A 20113-nucleotide genomic window follows, 5' to 3' on the forward strand; every position below is an offset into this window, starting at 1 on the left:
CGGTAATCTACAACACCACATGATTCCCAAGTTTAGGAAAGCCATGATATTATTAATAGCTACAGGGATTTAAACTCACAGACTTTTTAAGTGGGACAAAAGAAGGTACCCGTACTAATTCCTGGTGGTGGAATGTATGCTTGTGGCTGTGTGTGGTGGAGAGGAACTGGGGACAGGAAAAGTAGTTAGGTGGCTGTTGCTATAGTTGAGTGGGGGTTAAGGTCAAGAACCTGAGCACAGAGAAGTGAAGGATGGATACAAGAGATGCTGTGACTAACTGGATATATATGGCAAAGAGAGGAGGAGTATTTAAAGATGACCCCAGGTTGCAGCTTATGAGCCTGGTAGAGTATTGTTTACTGCTGCTGAAATGGGACAGCAGCTGATTTTGCAAGGAGGAAGACTGGCTTTGTTTTCAAGGTGCTGAGTTGAGGAGCTGGCCATAGACCTGGCGGGAGCTTGGACCAAGGGGCCTGGAGCTCCAAGAGGCTCTTTTCGGCAGTTCCCAAGACAAGCAAAGACAGGCATGCTTTCATGTTGCTCTGGTAATTGCTTAGTAATTATTGGCTGGTTCTTAAGTTGTTTTTTTTTTTTAATTTTGTGACATGGTTGGATTTGATTGAAAACAAATTTTGTTCAGATACAGAGTTTTTACTTATAAATAAACAGTCAGTAATGAAACTTGCCCAGGCATTTCTTGGGTGGGAGCGGAAGCAGAGGCAGGCATGCTAGCCTGATATCACTGTGAAGCCATGTTTTTTTCTTGAAATGTATAAAATCTCCATTCTACTCCAAAATGGTTATTTGTATATAATTAGAAAAACTTAAAAGTATTGAAAATTGCCATTAACCCCCAAATGAAAAGTTTCCTACTATGTTTCTCTTGAGGTTTTGCCTGATTCTTTTGCTTTTACATAGAGACAGATGCTTTGCTTCTGACTTTATTCAAGCTGCAAATTGAAATGCGGTTCCTCCCGGCAATATGGTAGCTCTTTTGCTACATCATTGAATGTTCTTGATGTTATTACATAATCTTCAGACAAATAAGGAAAGCAAGATAGTACAGCTTTGTATTATTTGAAACTTTTTGTGGCTGTATTTATAACAATAACAGGAAACATCTGAAGTGACTGAAAACTTTTGTCTTCATAGAAAATAGTGCTCTTTATTGAAATGGCTAATTAATAATTGCAGATACTATCATTGAAGGGTCAAGTCTGTGTGGTTATTAGATAGACCTGAGGGAAGAAAACCTTAGCGACTTGAATTAGTACCCATTTTTTCTGTTTTATAATTCTAATTATTACCCTGCTAATTAAGGAGCACACTGCTTTTTCTGGAGTGAGACATTTTCTATCTTTCTGAATTCTGAATAGAGAAATTATAAAAATAATTTTGGTTCAGTGTGGATATGGTTTGGATTCCTATAACTAAGCAGATTTTGTTACATTTAAACACACATTTTTCTAATCAGAATGGTTAAATCAAACCCCTCTTTTCATGCAAGCTGTCATTTTCAGTGAATGCTACAGCAATAGAAAATAAAGTCCATAGGAATATACAGTACTAACTAAGCCTTACTTGTAGACTTGGAGGATTTTCCATGTTTCAAAATGCTGGAACCTGAAGGCAGTTTACAAAAGCATTTTTTCAGGCATGACTTACTGAATCTCTAATGATTATGCCAGAGTAAAACTGTAATTTGCTATCTTGCTTGTGCTCTGTGGACACTGATGTGAAACAATTGATTTAATTGCTGTGTCCTTGTTAGTGTAAATATTTTTTTGTTATAACTTTTAGATGGCATCACTTTTTTCTGGGGAAAACATTCTGATTTTGCTGCCTTTTTTTCTGACTTTAATTACCACTTTGCCTTTTCTTTCCTTTTCTTCTAACCTACCCCTTCTTGCCTTCTGTCAGTATTTTCTGATGACTTCTCTATATATTTGCTTCCTTAAACCTGATACAAAGGAGCAGTCATTGGTAAGTAAGTTTTAAAATTTTTCTTTTCTATTACTGTCTAGCTTTGAGTTTGAATTTTTTTTTTTAATTAAATCATAGCTGTGTACATTGATATGATCATGGGGTACCATTCACTAGCTTCACAGACCGTTTGACACACTTTCATCACACTGGTTAACATAGCCTTCCTGGCATTCTCTCAGTTACTGTGCCAAGACACTTACATTCCACATTTACCAAGTTTCACATATACCCTTGTAAGATGCACCACTGGTATAATCCCACCAATCCCCTCCCTCTACCCACCTCTCCTCTCCCTCCCCTCCCTTTCCCCGTTCCCCCATTCTTAGGTTGTAACTGGGTTATAGCTTTCATGTGAAAGCCCTAAATTAATTTCATAGTAGGGCTGAGTACATTGGGTACTTTTTCTTCCATTCTTGAGATACTTTACTAAGAAGAATATGTTCTACTAAGAATATGTTTTACTAAGAAGAACATGTAAACATGAAAGAGGTAAAGTCCCCATCTTTCTTAAAGGCTGCATAATATTCCATGGTGTACATATACCACAATTTATTAATCCATTCGTGGATCCATGGGCACTTGGGCTTTTTCCATGACTTAGCAATTATGAATTGGGCTGCAATAAACATTCTGGTACAAATATCTTTGTTATGATGTGATTTTTGGTCTTCTGGGTATATGCCCAGTAGAGGAATTACAGGATTCAATGATAGATCTACTTTTAGATCTCTAAGTGTTCTCCATATCTCTTTCCAAAAGGAATGTATTAATTTGCATTCCCACCAGCAGTGCAAAAGTGTTCCCTTTTCTCCACATCCACGCCAACATCTCTGGTCTTAGCATTTTGTGATATAGGCTAGTCTCACTGGAGTTAGATGGTATCTCAAAGTAGTTTTGATTTGCATTTCTCTGATGATTAAAGATGATGAGCATTTTTTCATATGTCTGAAGGCTGCACGCCTGTCTTCTTCAGAGAAGTTTCTCTTCAAATCCCTTGCCCAGCTTGCAATGGGATCCCTTGTTCTTTTCTTGCTAATGGGTTTGAATTCTCTGTGGATTCTGATTATTAAACCTTTGTGGGAGACATACCTGCAAATATCTTCTCCCATTCTGAGGGCTGTTTGCTTGCTTTACTTACTGTGTTCTTGGTTGTGCAGAAGCTTTTTAGTTTGATCAAGTCCCAGTAGTGTATTTTTGAAGCTGCTTCAATTGCCCGAGGGGTCCTCCTCATAAAATACTTGCCCAGACCGATTTCTTCAAGGGTTTTCCCTGCACTCTCCTCTAGTATTTTTATAGTTTCATGTCTTAAGTTTAAATCTTTAATCCAGACATTACTCAGAAATAAAAGCAAAGCAGGAGGAATTACGGTACCAGACCTCAGACTATACTACAAATCGATAGTGATCAAAACAGCATGGTATTGGCACAAAAACAGAGAAGTAGATGTCTGGAACAGAATAGAGAACCAAGAGATGAATCCAGCTACTTACCGTTATTTAATCTTTGACAAGCCAATTAAAAACATTCAGTGGGGAAAAGATTCCCTATTTAACAAATGGTGCTGGGTGAACTGGCTGGCAACCTGCAGAAGACTAAAACTGGACCCACACCTTTCACCGTTAACTGAGTTTGAATTTTTTAAGTAATTCAACAACTCTAGTAAAAGATTTAAAAATTAATTAATTTCCCCGTTTTCTCACTTTTCTTTTGAAAATATGGATTTCTTCCTTTATTTGTAGCTTAATGAATGGCACATACAGAAATTCCCTGGCAATGAAGGATACAGTTTATGTTGTGGAATGGTGATGATGGTATAGTTCCATTAGAAAATCTGTATAAGGCTTATTGAGTGAATGTAGATTGCAAGGGGGTGCTTGTCATGACTTGCAAGTTGCCTAGATATTTGCACAGAAAATCAGCTCTGAAAAATTCAGTAACAGTACTGGTTCTTTCTTACTTTAGTGAGTATGTCTTCTAAATTGGGTTTTTACCATCTGCTGCTGATTGACCTTCATGTTGGCTATGTGCCTATCTATTTGAACCATCTCGTTGTAACTGCCAGACATATCTGGTGATGGAACTTGATCTACTTGATTGCTTAGCATTGGTCATTCCTGACATTGTTCGTTTATCCAGACAGTCTTCTACAGCCTGCTCCTCAGCTCTTCCCATAACAAACATACCCAGTATTATTGAACATAGAATTTTATATATTGTAAAATTAAGTAACAGTTACAAATGTTTGCTATATATCATGCATTATGCCAGGTACTACAGATACATGATTTAGATGATAGTTTCATCTGTTCTTACAGGTGAATAAACAGGCTTGGTCTAGTAACTTGTCCAAATTCACACAGTAGGGAGAGGGAGAACCAGAACTCAAACACAATTTTGTTTGACTCCAAAGTCTATACTCAACGCCCATGCCATGTTGGTAATTCCCTGCTCTACTGGCTGTGGTTCGGACTAGTTGAATGTTTTTCAAACTGGAGTCCATCGTCATGCCGTTTGGTTCTTAATTTCTTTTACGTTCAATGCTACATCAAACCTGAGTTATATAAGTTTGGTTTTCTGCTATTGATGGGTCTCCTATGTTGTTGCTATCCACATGTGTAGTGACCTTTCCTATAACTAACATGCTTTCCTACAAGATAGGTTTTGCTATACATACGTAGATACATACCTAAATACACAATACACACAAACACACGCCCACACACAGTGATGTATTTGAAGTGCTTTTTTTTTTCTTTTTTTTCTGTTAGCAGTTCTAAGTCCTTGCCTAGAACATTTTATAAATCAGTGCATTAGCCTGTGATTTGGGAGATAGGAAAGAATAACTTTTATTCCATGAGTATATTTTTTGTGGAGAGTATATTTTTGTTTTAATCTACAATTAATAAGGAATGTGTTAAAAAATAATGTGTTTTTTATATAGATCACTCAGATTGCGTTTGTAGATTTATTGTTGACAGAAAAGATGAAGGATGCATAGGAATTGGCCCTTGTTATTTAAATAAAGTGGACTAGGTCAGTCCGGTGTTGCAGTGTTGGGGAGGAATTAGTTTTTAATGAATATCAATGCTTCTACTAACATAACCACATTCAGGATTAAGTAGATGGCCTAGGGAACAAAACTCTTAAGGCAACAAAGTAGTGTGGATCATGGACTTTACACTGTGCAGCTGCCAACATCTTTGTTATCTATCAGTTCCAGCTTATTTTGAAATCTGCTTTGACATTGTTTTAAAACGAGTCAGCAGACTTTTTCTGTAAAGGGCCAGATACTAAATATTTTATGCTTTGCCGGTTCCATAGGTGTCTGTTGTATATTCTTATTTGTTTTGTTTGTTTAAAACAAAAAATTTAAATACCCTTTAAAAATTTTTACTTTTAAAAATATAAAAGCTGTTCTTAGCTCACTGGGTTTTCTAAAACAAGCCATGGTGGAGTTGGCTCCAAATTAGTGGTTTGCTGGCCTCTGGTCCATGAACACCTGAATTATGAACATGAACCCATGTTTAATATCATCTGTACCATCCTGCAGAAAGCACAGAAATCCCTTTCTATTTCCAGTGTCCTTTTGTTCCTCATTACTCTCAGACTTACTGTATGACCTAGCTCTTGGTTTAAAAAAAAAAAATTAATAGTTTTTTTAGAGGTGGATTCTTGTTATGTTGCCCAGGCTGGTCTTGAACTCCTGGCCCTAAGCAATCCTCCCACCTTGGCCTTCCAAAGTACTGGGATTACAGATGTGCATCACCAGGTCCAGTGTACCCCTTCCTTTTCAATTTTCCCTCTAATCTAAACTCTTATTGACCCTCTGCCTGGATTATTGCATGATTATTTGCTGTGTAAGTTTCTTGCTAGCTTCCTACTTCCATTCACTTGTTTAAACTATCCTGTGCATGGCTTTTAAAATCCAGTCATGTTCTGGTGATACAGTTTTACTGTGAAATACATTTGTGGCATCTTAATTGCTTATTGTGTGACACCACACACTTGTCATTCTTACCTTTGAATGGCTACCAAGCTTCCCATACACTGAACATTTCTCTTATTAGTTTCCTATGTGAATTTTTAAAGGAGGTTATAGCTTGTGATTTCTTGACAAATTCGTAATTTGTTAGTCATAAGGGATTTTGTTGAAGTACATTGTTAAAAGTAAACTCCCAAGTTTGTGAATTTAGAGGTAATATTCAGAGGCTCTACTAATAATAGTAAGTATGAAGTATCATTGTGCTTTAATGATACTTTAATGTGTGCGCTAATTAGCCTGTTTGAAACTCACAACAAACTGATGAGGAAAGTACTGCGTTTACTGTTTTATGGGGAAGAAAACTAAGAACAGACAGTAGAGTGAGTGGCAGTTAGGATGCAAACCTAAGCTGCATGGCTTCATAATCTGTGTTTTTGAGCCACTGTGCTATAGTGCTTCCATAATGAATTAATAGCTAAAAGAAAGATTTTGAACCTAGTAGCGGAGAGGAAGGAATCATTCAAACATAGCTTTAACCTTCATCCCTTTCCCTGCCAAGTCCCAGGTCCTTTTGTATTTTGTTGTTTTGCCAGATAGTTTGTGAACTTGGCTGAACTTTATAGATGGAAGTATTTGAATGTTTGAAATAGGAAAGAGTTGAAGGTTATCAGAATAGAAAAAAATTCAGCTCTTTTCCTGGAGTACATTAGGTAGATTTGTTTTACATAGAATGTGCCAGTGATCCCTATCCATAAGCAAAGAGAAGAGAAAGCATTTGAGCATGATTATTTGTTGTGGAAAACTTTTTAAAAACATCATCAAAGTACTGTTTTGGTCAGCCATCTGCTGGAAGGTAGAAATGAATTTGTTATGAATTTGCACTTGTTTCAGAAAACTGATGATTAGTGTTTTATTTATGGATTGCATATTGTCATCTGGATTAATTGCTTGGGAGGAGCATTCTATTTTCTGTTTTTTTGCAGTCCAAGCCCAAATTGATTTTTCTATATGCAGGTGATTTATGAATATTGACTGGGTAAGAAATAAATAACCTGATATTATTGAACAGTAGTTAATGTGGGTCTTAATCCTCCTTTCAATTAAGTCCTCAGGTATTTAAGGTAAAGCTGACTAATAAAATACATACTTCCCAACCTGTTGGGTAAGAATAAGTTATTCTTCTGTAACTAAAATGGTTTTTATCATAATAAAACAGATCTTAAATATTCATTTCAGAACTTTTTTTTACTGATGTCATTATGTGTCAGGTATTAATGATTTCTCTGCCCCAGGCACTATGTTATAGGTACTCAGGATGTATCTATGAATGAAACAAAGCTCTGTGTTCCCATAAAGCTTATATTCTCTCTGTGTGTAGAGATAAATAATGAGCATGATATTATAAGTGAGTTCTGTAATATATTATGTCTTAGATGCTATGGAAAAAAGAAAGTGTAGAGCAGGGTAAGAAGGAGTGGGGGAGAGGCAGATTGCAATATAATAGGCGGATGTCCAGAGCAGGCCTGGTAGTGATTTGAACGGAGACGTGAAGGAAATGAAGAAATGACCCAAGTGGCTAATTATTGTAGCTGTAAAGCTTGTCATCTCCTCTTATTTTATTACAACTCTTCAGCTTATTGTAGATAGAGGTTGATTAATTTGAGTCCCTGGTTGAAAGACATTTACATATCTTTAAGTATCCCAGCCTTCCTTCAAGTGATAAAATTTTCAGTCTCTTGGTGGGGATAAGCAATTACCTGGAATAGAGCTTGATAATAGCTCAGTGGAATGCAATTCATAAAACCTGAGAAGACGATTAGACTGACCATGATTTAAGGTTCGAGTTTATCGTGACCACTAATTCATTGTGAGGTCTTAGCCTGATCAGCGGGAATACTTGTAGGGCCACATGTGTTTAAATATCTCCTGTTTGTCTCAGTACATGTCATGAAAAGGAAAGAATTAGAATCTTAAATATTATTGAAAAGATGCTTGATGTCCTCTTCCCAGTTAGAGATTTTTCAAACATGACTTCATCCCTTCATTACAACAGTTCTTTTCAAACTCAAGCATGCATCACAATTACCTGGAGGACTCAATAAAACACAGGTGGGTGGACCTCAGAGTTTCTTATTTAGTAGTTTGTAGATCCTGATGCTCTTGGACCCAGGACTGCCACCTCACCACGTGCCTCAGAAATTCGCATTATGTTTTTTACATTATTTCAAAAAGGAATCAGCTGCTGAAGCTTTGAACTCCACTCATCCTTTTTCTCTTATCCTGCATATTCTTTTTTTCTTTGGGACTGAGGATAATACATCATTCTTTGCTTCCTGATATGCCTTAGTTTAAAACCGACATATTTTATGAAGTGAAATTTAAACTCTGAGATTGTTTTGGGGAGTTGTTTGACTCACAGAAGTTTCCACAGGTCTCATGGCCTGACTTTTGTTAGTAAGAAAGGAAAGGCCTTTTCATTTATTTATTCTATTAACATTTTTCTTTCCTGGTTCTCTTCTCTTTTCTCTCCTTTTCCCTATCCCGCTTCCCCCTTCTACTTCCCCTCCTGCTCCCTCTCCTCTTTTCTTCTAATTTTGGAGACAGTTTTATTCACTCTGTTGCCCAGGTAGAGTCCCATGGCATCATTCTAGCTCACAACAATCTCCTGGGTTCAAGTGATCCTCTTGTCCCAACCTCCTAAGTAGGTGGACTCCAGGCACCTGCCACAACGTCCAGCTAATTTTTCTATTTTTAGTTGAGATGGGCTCTTGCTCTTGCTCAGGCTGATCTTAAACTCTTGAGCTCAAGGGATCCTCCTGCCTTGGCCTCCCAAAGTGCTAGGATTATAGGCATGAGCCACTGTGTCTGGCACCAAAAGGCCCTTTTAAAAGTCTTCAGGAACATTTTAGAGTGATCATGTTGAAGTGTTTACATTATGAAAGTTTATAGACTTGCTCTTACATCTCTAGCAAAAAATCATACGCAAAAATGAATATTTTCTTACTTTTTTATTGCTCATTTGTCCCTTAAGAGTTTGCTTCACATTCTCTTTTTTGAACTCTGTGGCTGAACTGTCTGGGTGGTCACTGTGTTATAATTGATTCAATAATCAAGAGATCATAAGAGACAGAAAGGTCCCCAGGGAGATCTTGTGTTCAGAAAGTAGATGTTCCTGGATCTGTGTGTGTGTCTATTTTTGATACCTGTTAAAGGCTGTGGATATTTAAGAAACTGAGCTCATAAAATTTGCAAATCTTAGTCCAGCAATTAGATTTAAAGTCAATACCCTTCCACATCCGACCTGTTTTAGTCAAATTATTAAGTAGTACAATTGATTACATTGGAATTTCCCATCCTTCCTCTGGCCTTGAAATACTCACTGCTAAATGGAGTTTACAGATGGTGGGAAATTTTAAGGAAAGAAAGAGAAACAGCGGTGATCTTGAATAATCCCCCATAAGGAGAAAGAAAAGAACCAGAGGAGTGGTAAATAGGCTATTATATGAAACGAGCAGTGCGAAGATACTAAAAATAACTTTTTATTTCACATACTGTATATCATTTGGTTTATATCATTGAACTTTCATTTGCTAACAAGGAACTACTATTTTTAGGGAAGACTTTGAGGGTTTACAGTCTGCTGAATGGGAAACCTCTAGAGATGGTTATAAAAGCCCCCGAGATGCTGTGGTGTTCACTATTAGAAATTTTGTCCAAGGTGCCATTTGAAAAATTTCCAGCTAGAAAGGACCTCAGCGTTCATCTAATAAAATCTGTGCCTTACATTAGGAAACTGAGCTCGAAGGGTGTGTTCAGGGTGCACAGGTAATGAACGGCAGAGTCTGGGATAGATAGAATGATAGTTTCAGGGTCTGCCCATCTCGAAATTGTCCATCCTGCTGTACATTTGTCCCTTCCGAGATCTGTTCCTCCATTCATCTATCCTAAACATTTATTTTACTATATGTGTTCTGCAGTGATACAGAGCAGTTATAATTCTTTGACTTTACTTCATCTGTATTTATATTGAAAAGATAGCTGAAGTTTTTTTTTTTTGTTGTTTGTTTGTGTCTCGTCGCTTGTGGCTCTTAAATATTCATTAAAATATTTTCCTTTTATTAACAAGTATAATAGTCAGGGTCCCAACAGGAAATGACACACTTAAATTAGGAGAATTAAAGGCTATAGGGGGACTGCAAGGTTTAGAGTAGTGTTTGGTGCCTGAGGTTAGCAATGTAGAGCTGTTATTATCCCAAACCTCAAATGGATGAGTGGAGGGAGAGGTTTACAGAACCTGGCAGGAGATGAGCCTTTATTTAGTTGATTATACTTTGAGAAAACTTCACACCTGGGACAGAGCCTGCTAGAGGCTACCTTATGCATGTAAGAAGGTATGAGGGTAACTGTATCCACTGGGAAGCCAAGTACTTAGAAAGCCCCTTAAACACTGGCCAGCTTTTGGTCGTAGAGAGTAGAGTAGGAAAGGGTCGAGATAACAAGGGGTATCCAAATAAATGCATACTTTAGAATTCATGCTGCATAAAATGTAATTTATTTGGGCCAACTATACAGATTTTATGGTTTGATTATTTTTTTTTAAAGCAGTTTAAATTTTATTGACCTCTTGGTTTTTTAAAAAAAGTTAAAGTTTAAAGTCACACCTCTAAGCCTGAGGCACTATATACAGATCATGCAGAATATCAAGTATGAAGAGATACAAATTAGTCCATGCCCAAAGAGATCTACTGGAACACAGAATCATCTTCATAAATACATATAAAATTCTTGTGAAGATAGATGAGGACTGTCCTAGTGTTCTGCGACACTTTTCAAAGTGACTCAAGGCACAAAACGTACACCATTGTGAATACACACATTCCAGACTTTGTGCTTGACACAGCCCATCCAAGATTTGGCTTCCCGACTCTTATAAAATTAAATGTACTGAATGAGATTCTGCTTTGTGGGTGAAAAACCACAGGACCTATAAACATCATGTAAATAATTACTCCATAATATGGAGAATACAAATACAAGCACTTTATTTTAAAAAGCAAACACAAAAGACTGGTGTGAATTCCATTTTGGATGATTCAATTAAGAACCTATACAAGTTTGTTCCCAGAAGCTAACGCATCACTAGTCTCTACTAAGGAATTCTAAAAATTAACATGGTTTTCAGTAATTCAAATTTCACTATTTATATAAAAACCTAGCGAGACCAATAGTATACCCAGTAGCTTCAAAAGATAAGCTAAAAACTTTGATGTAATCAACTTTAGCAATGTTTGTGCAGGTCTGTTTAATATATACACAAAGAAAATACACTCAACTCTGTAATTTCTTATAAAATAGCAAGTAAGGAGTAGATATAGGAGACGTAGAAGGGGAAAGAGAATTCAGAAAGTCCTCCTCTTCTGTAACTTTCACTTCAGAATCATCAAAAAGCAACCACTTCCCTTCATATTCCTTTCAGCTTTGCACTGTATAGGAAATTGTTCTCAAATCCATTCATATTAATGCCTGTTTGGTCACTGGACTGCTTATTGCTATCAGATTCATGGGTCCCATTAGTACTGTTAGTCTCAGAGTTTCTACTTTCAGCCAACGCTGCGCTGGCAGCCTTATCAGGATTAGATGCTTTGTTGTATAGTTCATAATCTGCTTTGCTCTTTTGTCCTCCAAGAAGTCCAATACCTTCTACTTTTTTTTGTTCAAAGCTTTACTTGATGGTGTACTTCCACCAACTCTAATGGACACTTTTTCATCATCATAATTGTCAACCACACCCCTTTGCTCCCTCCTCACTCAATGGTTCTGGCTTACCTATTTCACACATTTGGTCAACCACAAAGTTTCCTTTATCTAGCTCTAAACTCTTCAGGTCAGTAACTTTCACAGAAGCAGTGTAATGCCCACTACTGATCGTAATGCCACTATGCATCACGACCGCAAATAACCCGTAGCTGTGGTTGGTGGGCTTGGTGCTCCATTCTTCCAGTGACGATTTAAGAGGTGTCAACAAAGGAGTATTGATCTTGGAAAGTCCACCACCGTAACAATCAAACTCTAAGCCACTAGCAGCAAAGCACTTCAAATGAATAGTTATAACTTCAGGCATTTTGTCAAACAAAAGACTTCAGTCAGCTTCAGTGTAATGATGGCAATTTTCATGGAAATATTTATCTTCTCCTACAATCCTTTCTACTGAAGCAAATTGTGAAATTGCCCATCTCAGGGTCTTTATTTCTGTTTTAGACTCTGGAGAAATTTCAGAACTCTCCTCTACTTTGGAAAGCTCATCTTCTTGCACTGGCACACTGATGTCTTGAAAATCTCTTCTTTCGGTTAAACTTTCACATTCCAAGCAACGAGTTCTTAACACCAGCTGACCTTGAAATAATTTCTCCCCTAGCTCAAAACCAATTTGCTCTGTACCTTTGTTAATGGGCTTAGCTTCATTAACATTTACAGGTTTAACATTATTTCCTGTAGATTCAAGTCCACAACCATTAACTGTGTTATTAGTCTCATACTTCCCCGAGTTCTCTTCAAGATCATACTCATTTTCTTTAGATTGTCCTTTCGATCCTTGGTTTGTTGTTATTTTTCCCAGGCTACAGAATTTAGAAAGAATGCTGGGTTGCTGAGTTTAACCAATTTATCTTAACTCCTGATTTCTTTTGTGAGGGTCTTGCACTCTCGTTTTCAGATATGTACTTGGGGATTATTTTAGGAGGAACCTAATGTATCATCTGTAGCTTTTTTTGATCTGGTTTGTCTGTGGTTCTCTTCCAATGACTGTTGTTCCTTGGATACTTTAACTTTTTTCTTCATGTTACCAAATTCAATGTCACTTTTTCGTTTCCCGTTTCCTTTGGGGAGTTTTTCTTTACACTCTTCAAAATGCCTAACATCGTCAATCTCCATGCCACTAAAACCACTCATTTCCTCTTTCTGATTAGGTTTTTCTTCCACCTTAGTAGATAATTCTGCCACATTTTTTACTTCTTCTTTTTTTAGGAGCTGGAATGTTTCTTGAATGTTTCCCAAAATACACTGTAGTACTTCCTGTGCATCATGCTCTAGATATCCTTCATACATAAGGTTGAGTTCCCTTATCTTTTTGATTGGCTTCATCTTTTAAAGCTTCTTTCCTCCTTAAAATAATATTAAATAAGTGCTTCACTCCAGACTTAAAACCGGGACAAAAATGTAGTACTTGAAGTATGCTATTAAGATACCAAGTATTGCCAAGATTATTCAGTCCCACAAATCGTAATAAGTTTTCTCTCTTCTCACAGTGAGGATTGTGCTGCAGGAACAACTTGATCAATTTCAGATCTTCTATATTCAGAAGCTTTTTCTTCATTTTCTTGAGAATCTGTGAAATCCAAGGCTCTTAGTTTCCTTTTTCTGAAAAAACTATAAGGAAAGTCTGTTTTTCTTAGATGGACTACCTCTTGAAAGTCCATTATTTTCACTAGGTATGACACCAGGCGTTTTCTCTTCAAATCCCAAGGAGCAAGAATGCAGCATTCTGCAAGGTGCCGCTATCGGGTGCTATCCCATCTCTTGCCCCTGGCTTTCTTTATAACTGGGAGTTTGCTGCATCAAAAATATTTCTCTTATAGCTATAAATCTCGTAGACCACACAGTCGAATGCTAACAGTCTTGGACAAATGATGGTGTGAACGCTCAGGCCCAGTAGTTTTAAGTGATTTCCTTTATAAAATGACACAATTCCTGGTCATGGCCCGAAGCGAGGTCCGGGGTGGTGACGCCGGTGAGTCCAACCAGAGTTGAGTGTGGGTGCGACAGGAGAGTCCCTTCCCCGAACCCGCCAAGTCCCTGACCCAAAGGAAAGCTGGTCAGATTGCTCTCCCCACAGGGGAGTGACCATCTGCCCTATGATTTGATTATTTTAGCAAGTTCATTTTCCAGCTATGTTTTAAAACTGGCTCCAGTTGAGACCACAACTATATACTATTACCTCAGATAACTAGTCAAATATGGCACCACAGTTTGTATCAATGGGAACAGTATTTACTAAGCCCAAGAGCTTGATACATTTCAAAGTGGTACATTTTATACCCTAGTTTCAAAAGTTGTCAGCACTATAGTTTTTAAAGTAAATTATTTTAAGAATACGTTATTGTTAATTTTGCTTGTTATAATGAACAGAGGAAATGAGTTCTTTTTTGTAGGCATGCTCAAGTTTCTTTAGTTATAATTATTCAATGTCTAATAGTCATTTTATAGAATGACAGCTGACATTGTTCTAAATGTTTACCTGTGTCTTATTTAATCTTCACACCAAGCTATAATCTTCATTTGAAAACTAAGGAAATTGAGTCACAGAGAAGTTAAATGTGTTCATTCATTTATTGAGTCTGTACTATGCACCAGGCATTATTCTATGTGCTACAGCACTGACAAAAACGTTAAAACAATTCTTTCATTAGGGAGCTAACTTGCCAAACTAGCAGAGCAGAGTTCCAAAAGGACATTACTGGAATGTGGCCATCTGGCTCTATAGCCTGGGCTTTTCTTCAGCACTGAACCATGGGGACTTCTATTTCTTTTTAATGCCATGGTTTCCCGTCTATCTTACCACATCTTAGGCATCTACCTCTGTCTCTTCAGCATTTTAACACATTTTTCTCACTTGTTTCATGCTTTTCTCATGTTCCATGTTTTATATTTACCTTTTATGTTATATTCACATTTGTTTACACTCACTCCTAGTCCCTAGAAACATAATTTGTTTTGTGTGGTTTTGATTTATGTCTGGAATCATTTTATATTTTTACTTCTCTCTTCCTCCCTTACTTCTTTAGCTTTTTTTGCCTTGTCTTCATTCTTTTCCCTTATTCCCCTGGCTACCTTAACTTCCTTGGCCAGAGAGCATGTATGCTGGCACCCAAATGCAGAGGGAGTGTGAGCTTCCTCTTCTTCCAATTGTTGATTGGAAGAAAGGTGGGAAGAAAGGTCCAGAGAAAGTAAAGGTCCAGCTCACCAGTGGTTAGGGAAAGGACTGATTATGCCCAGAGAGGAGATTGGAGGGAAGGGAGTAAGAAATCTGCTGGAATTTCGGAGCTGAGCTTGAGCTGTAAAACACTGGAGCAACCCAGGAAGGAAATAAGAGAAGATCCCCAAGTCTCCATGCGGGGTAGAGGTGAGGGTACATTGAAGAGGAGAACAGACATGATTCAATGAAAGGGAGAGAGCAACATGGAACCTGAGCCTGTGGGGATTAACCCCTTCTAAGTGCAATTATTTTGATGACTGTGAAACAATTGTAAACATCATAAGTATAGTGTTTGTGGCTCCAGAACATCATGCTATCAACTAAAATAGGGTAGAGAGAGCAGGACAAAGGCTGCAAAATGCAGCTAATCGAAGTAATGTTATTCTGTTCTCCTAATTAGAGCTAAGTATTGTAGGTAAAATACACAATAAATACTGGTTGAATGGAAAGTAATTTGGTCTCTTCTATAACTGTTTTTTAAATGCACCTATACATATTTCCATCCATCTTTATACTAATGTGCCAGGCGTAGGGAATGGAGAAACCAATGAGTCAGTGCCTCTGTAGGAGCTTAGAACTTAGTTGGGCAAACAACAACTTATAAAATTGTCAAAGGGTATAAACTAGTGTAGAAACCTGCTAATTATGTCTTTTGAGTGGGAGAGTCCAGTCTTGTAGAAACCAAATAAAAAATTGGATTGGAGTTCAGAAAAGCCATTTCAGGCAGGGGTATAGCTGGATTAAAGGCAGGGCAAGCCTGGGTAGGGATCAACATGTCAGGACTGGGGAGAAGCTTGGGGGAGGGCTGAACATAAGCTGAGTGGCAGAAGATGAATTTGGAGCATAGGCTGGAGAACTGCCTAATGCTTTAGTCATTTACGTTTTTGTTTTTTATACCTTGAAAGTGTCTTTTAAATAAAATCAGATGTAGAAATAAAAGTATTTTGTTTGGAAGACTATGGAGATTATATTCTCTGGATATGTAAAGGGTTCATGTTGGTCTTAAAACTTTGCATATTAGAAATTTTATTTTAAAAATCCATCCATTCATTATTAGTTTTCTAAATCAGCTTACTTTTTAAAAAACCAAGTCTTTCATTGGAATATAATGTACATTCAGAAAAATGTACAAATAGCTGCTACTGAGCTCAGTATAGAATACTGTCAGTACCTCACATCCCCCTATTTCCTTTCATGGTTACTACTTCCGTCTTCCTTCAAAATAACCGCTATCCTGATGTCTAACACTACAGCTCAGGTCTGCCCATTTTGAGCATTATGTAAATAGAATTATATCACATGTATTCTTTTGTGTTAACAATTTTTTTTTTTTGCTTAAGGTTGTGGTTGAGAAACATCCATACTTTTGCATGTTATAGTTCATTGCCGTGTGTATCACGCTGTATAACTATACCACAGTTTATACTGCTGTGTTGTTTCTGTTTTTTTCCTTCCTAATTAAAAATAATGCGACCGTGAACATTCTTGTGCATCTTTTAGAATGCACTTATGTGGTTTTTTGTTTGTTTATTTGTTTGTTAAATCTCTAGGATTGGAATGGTTAAATTATGTGTATTTGGGCGGTGCCTGTGGCTCAGTCAGTAAGGCGCCGGCCCCATATACCGAGGGTGGCGGGTTCAAACCCGGCCCCGGCCAAACTGCAACCAAAAAATAGCCGGGCGTTGTGGCGGGTGCCTGTAGTCCCAGCTACTCGGGAGGCTGAGGCAAGAGAATCGCTTAAGCCCCAGGAGTTGGAGGTTGCTGTGAGCTGTGCGAGGCCACGGCACTCTACCGAGGGCCATAAAGTGAGACTCTGTCTCTACAAAAAAAAAATAAAATAAATTATGTGTATTCATGTTTTAAGTGAGGTCCTGCAAACATTTTGTACCAGAAGTTGTACCAGTTTATATTTCCACCAGCTATACACAAGAGTTTTTAATGCTCCAAGTATCCTTGCCAGCACTTGGTATTGTTAGTCCTGAGTTCAGCCATTCTGGTTGATATAGTTTGGGGCCATTGTGATTTTAATTTTCATCTCCCCATAACTAAGATTAAGCACTTTAAATTTATTGGGTTTGTAAATGTAAGTGGTGTGGGTGTGCATGTGTGTTGGGGGAGGTGTCTAGTTATTTTTGTTCTATTTTTGAGTCCTTTAAAAAAATTATTAGGGATTCTTTTAATTTTGGGGGATACTAGCATTTTACTAGTTACATATGTCGCAGATGTCTTTTTTCATGTGTGACTTGCTTTCCCCCCCTGCTCTTTTAATGGTATCTATTGATGGCAGACATTCTTAGTTTTATTGTATTCTAACATGTCTTTTTCTTATGATCTTTTTATGCTTTATTTAAGAAATCTTTACCTATGTTAAGGTTATGAAGATATATTCTTTTTTTTAATGTGTGGGAATGGTGTGAGGTAGAGGTCAAGATTCTTCTACTCCCCCAATCTGCGTTGCCAGCATTGCTTTTAAAAAAAATTACAAATTATAGGATATAAAATATTTCAAGATGTTTTATCTAATTCAGTCTCTTCTGCAGATAGTTTTAAGTGACTTCAAATGTTCTCTTTTACTAGAAATAGTGGTTGTTCTGTTTCCATAACACTATTCGAAATTGCAAACAAACTGATTTTTCTGCTTCTTTTGGACTTCTCTTCATCTGCTGTAGAGAAAACTAAACAAAACAAAAACTTTTAAGAATTTTACATGGCATCTTTGCTCTGAGAAGTTACATCTTTATGTTGAACGCCAGAAAATCCTCTATGTGTGTATGTATGCAAAACACACCCAGGGTATGCACTGCATACGTTTATGCATACTTAGAACAGGGAATTACCCTGTTTCCTCGAAAATAAGACATCCTCCGAAAATAAGACCTACTTACAGGAAAGATAAGATGTCCCCTGAAAATAAGACCTAGCGCATCTTTGGGAGCACACTGTAAAATAAGACACTGTCTTATTTTCGGGGAAACAGGATAGTAGATAAAATAGGTAAATCTATTAGGAAAACTAGTAATTTCTATTATTTGACTACTTTCTACTTCTTCCTTTTACATTTATTTCTTTTAGGGATTCCGAAAAGGATTAATTAGAATGAAAGGAAGCCTGTATTATTTCTCTTACTTACTTTTATGCTTTTTATTTTCTCCTCTTTTCCTCAAGGGCGTAAAGCATAAAAGTGGTAACAAGAAGTCAGTTCGGTAGTTCATACCTGTAATCTTAGCACTCTGGGAGGCCAAGGTGGGTAGATTGCTTGAGCTCAGGAGTTCAAGACCAACCTGAGCAAGAGTGAGACCCCTCATCTCTAAAATAGCCAGGCCTTGTGGTAGGTGCTTGGAGTTCCAGCTACTAGGGAGCCTGAGGGAAGAGAATCGCTTGAACCCCAAGCATTTGAGGTTGCTGTGAGCCATGATGCCACTGTGCCGTACCAAGGGTGACAAAGTGAGACTGTCTCAAAAAATAAAAAAATGGTAATAACAGTGGAACTGATGAACAAGCATTATATTTTCAGGACAGCTTATTATTTGGTTAGTTGATACTTACTTTGCTATTTTTATTGGTCCTAAGATTTTCAGAAAACCTTTTTTCTGAAAGATTGTAGTACTGTATTTTCAAGCAAATATTTGTAGGAAAATAAAAAAGATAAGAATTTTGTGGTTTACTGTGTGTATACTACTTGTCTGTGGTTGGACTATCTTATGTTGTTTGTAATGTTGAAGTTAGATCTTTGAGGATTAACTTGCCATCTGTTTTGAAATCTGTAATTTTCTATATATCTAAACAGAACTTTGTCCTCAAATCTTAGTATGAGATTATATTCTTCAGCTCTAAAGCTCTTAAATACAGTTTTGTTTTTCTTAAAAATTTGTTTGGGATTATATGAGCTGAAGTTTTGTCTGTAGGAGATAAGATAAAGAGAATCAGAACTATCTGAGCAAACTCCAAGAAATAAGAACCAAAGGTGAAGGCTCAATTCATCAGGAATTAGTTTAAGTCAGTATGTTATTTATGAAAATAGTTTTTAGTTTAAAATCTTTTTTTTTTTTTTTTTGTTTGAGACAGAGTCTTATTTCGTCACCCTTGCTAGAGTGCCATGGTGTCATAGCTCATAGCAACATCAAACTCTTGGGCTCAAGTGATTCTCTTACTTCAACTTCTGGAGTAGCTGGGAGTACAGGTGCTGGCAACAATGCCTGGTTATTTTTAGAGATGTGTCTCACTCTTGCTCAGGCTGGTCTCAAACTCCTGAGCTCAAGCAGTCTACCCTCTTCGGCCTCCCAGAGTGCTACGATTACAGGCCTTGAGCCACTGTCCCCAGCCTTAGTTTAAAATCTTTTTAATGAATAAAGTTGTCCTTACTGTTGTTCACAATGAAATACTCTGGTTGAGTATAAGATGAATGTATTAATGGGATTTTTTCAAGTTAATAATCTTTAGGGATTATTGCAGTATGCAACCACAAATAATTTTCTTCTTTTTTGTGCTATGTATGAAAAGGAAACTGTTACATCTTCTTTATTACATAGTTATTGGCAAAATATAAGAGATCGTGATGGTGAGGGAGAGTTCTTCTTTTTTTTTTTTAAATTTTTTTTTTTTATTTTTAATTTCAGTGTGCTTGTTCATGTTTGTTTGAAGTACTCCTTTTCTGGTAATTTTCTTCTTTCTCCTGCGGTGCTGGCTGTTTTTGATGTTGTTGGTAGAGACGGGGTCTTACTCTGGCTGACTGCTGCTCATATGGGTTCTGAACCCCTGAGCTCAGGCAATCCACCCGCCTCGGCCTCCCACAGCGCTGGGACTACAGGCGTGAGCCACCACGCCCGGCCAAGGGGGAGAGTTCTTCTTAATTGTAATTGGTCTTAGCAAGTATATTTAGTTTGTTTAGCAAGTTACATTTTCTATTAATGTATTTACTCTAAAACTCAAGGATATAAAATTAAGGGACTGCTCTCAGATTTTAAGTAATTGTATGTATTGAGCCTTTGCTCTAAGACTTATTATGTCTGGGGAAGAAGTATGAACAAGAATACCATTCTGGTTCTCACATAGTTTTTAAAACAAAATAGGACTAAGACATTTATGCAATCATCTGTCACCAATGTTTTGAGAAA

General features: G+C 37.2%; 1 protein-coding gene and 1 pseudogene across 2 annotated transcripts in view; one reads left to right on the top strand and one right to left on the bottom strand.

The window, feature by feature from the left end:
* PHLPP1 (PH domain and leucine rich repeat protein phosphatase 1) overlaps positions 1-20113 on the top strand; it is a 259504-nt gene that overhangs the window by 80836 nt on the left and 158555 nt on the right. The window lies entirely within an intron of this gene.
* LOC128572114 (ubiquitin carboxyl-terminal hydrolase 1-like) lies at positions 10568-13507 on the bottom strand (annotated as a pseudogene). Its single transcript, XR_008376044.1, has one exon. The product of XR_008376044.1 is annotated as a ubiquitin carboxyl-terminal hydrolase 1-like (transcript).

This window comes from Nycticebus coucang, chromosome 19, assembly GCF_027406575.1.
Source record: "Nycticebus coucang isolate mNycCou1 chromosome 19, mNycCou1.pri, whole genome shotgun sequence".
Taxonomy (NCBI): Eukaryota; Metazoa; Chordata; class Mammalia; order Primates; family Lorisidae; genus Nycticebus; species Nycticebus coucang.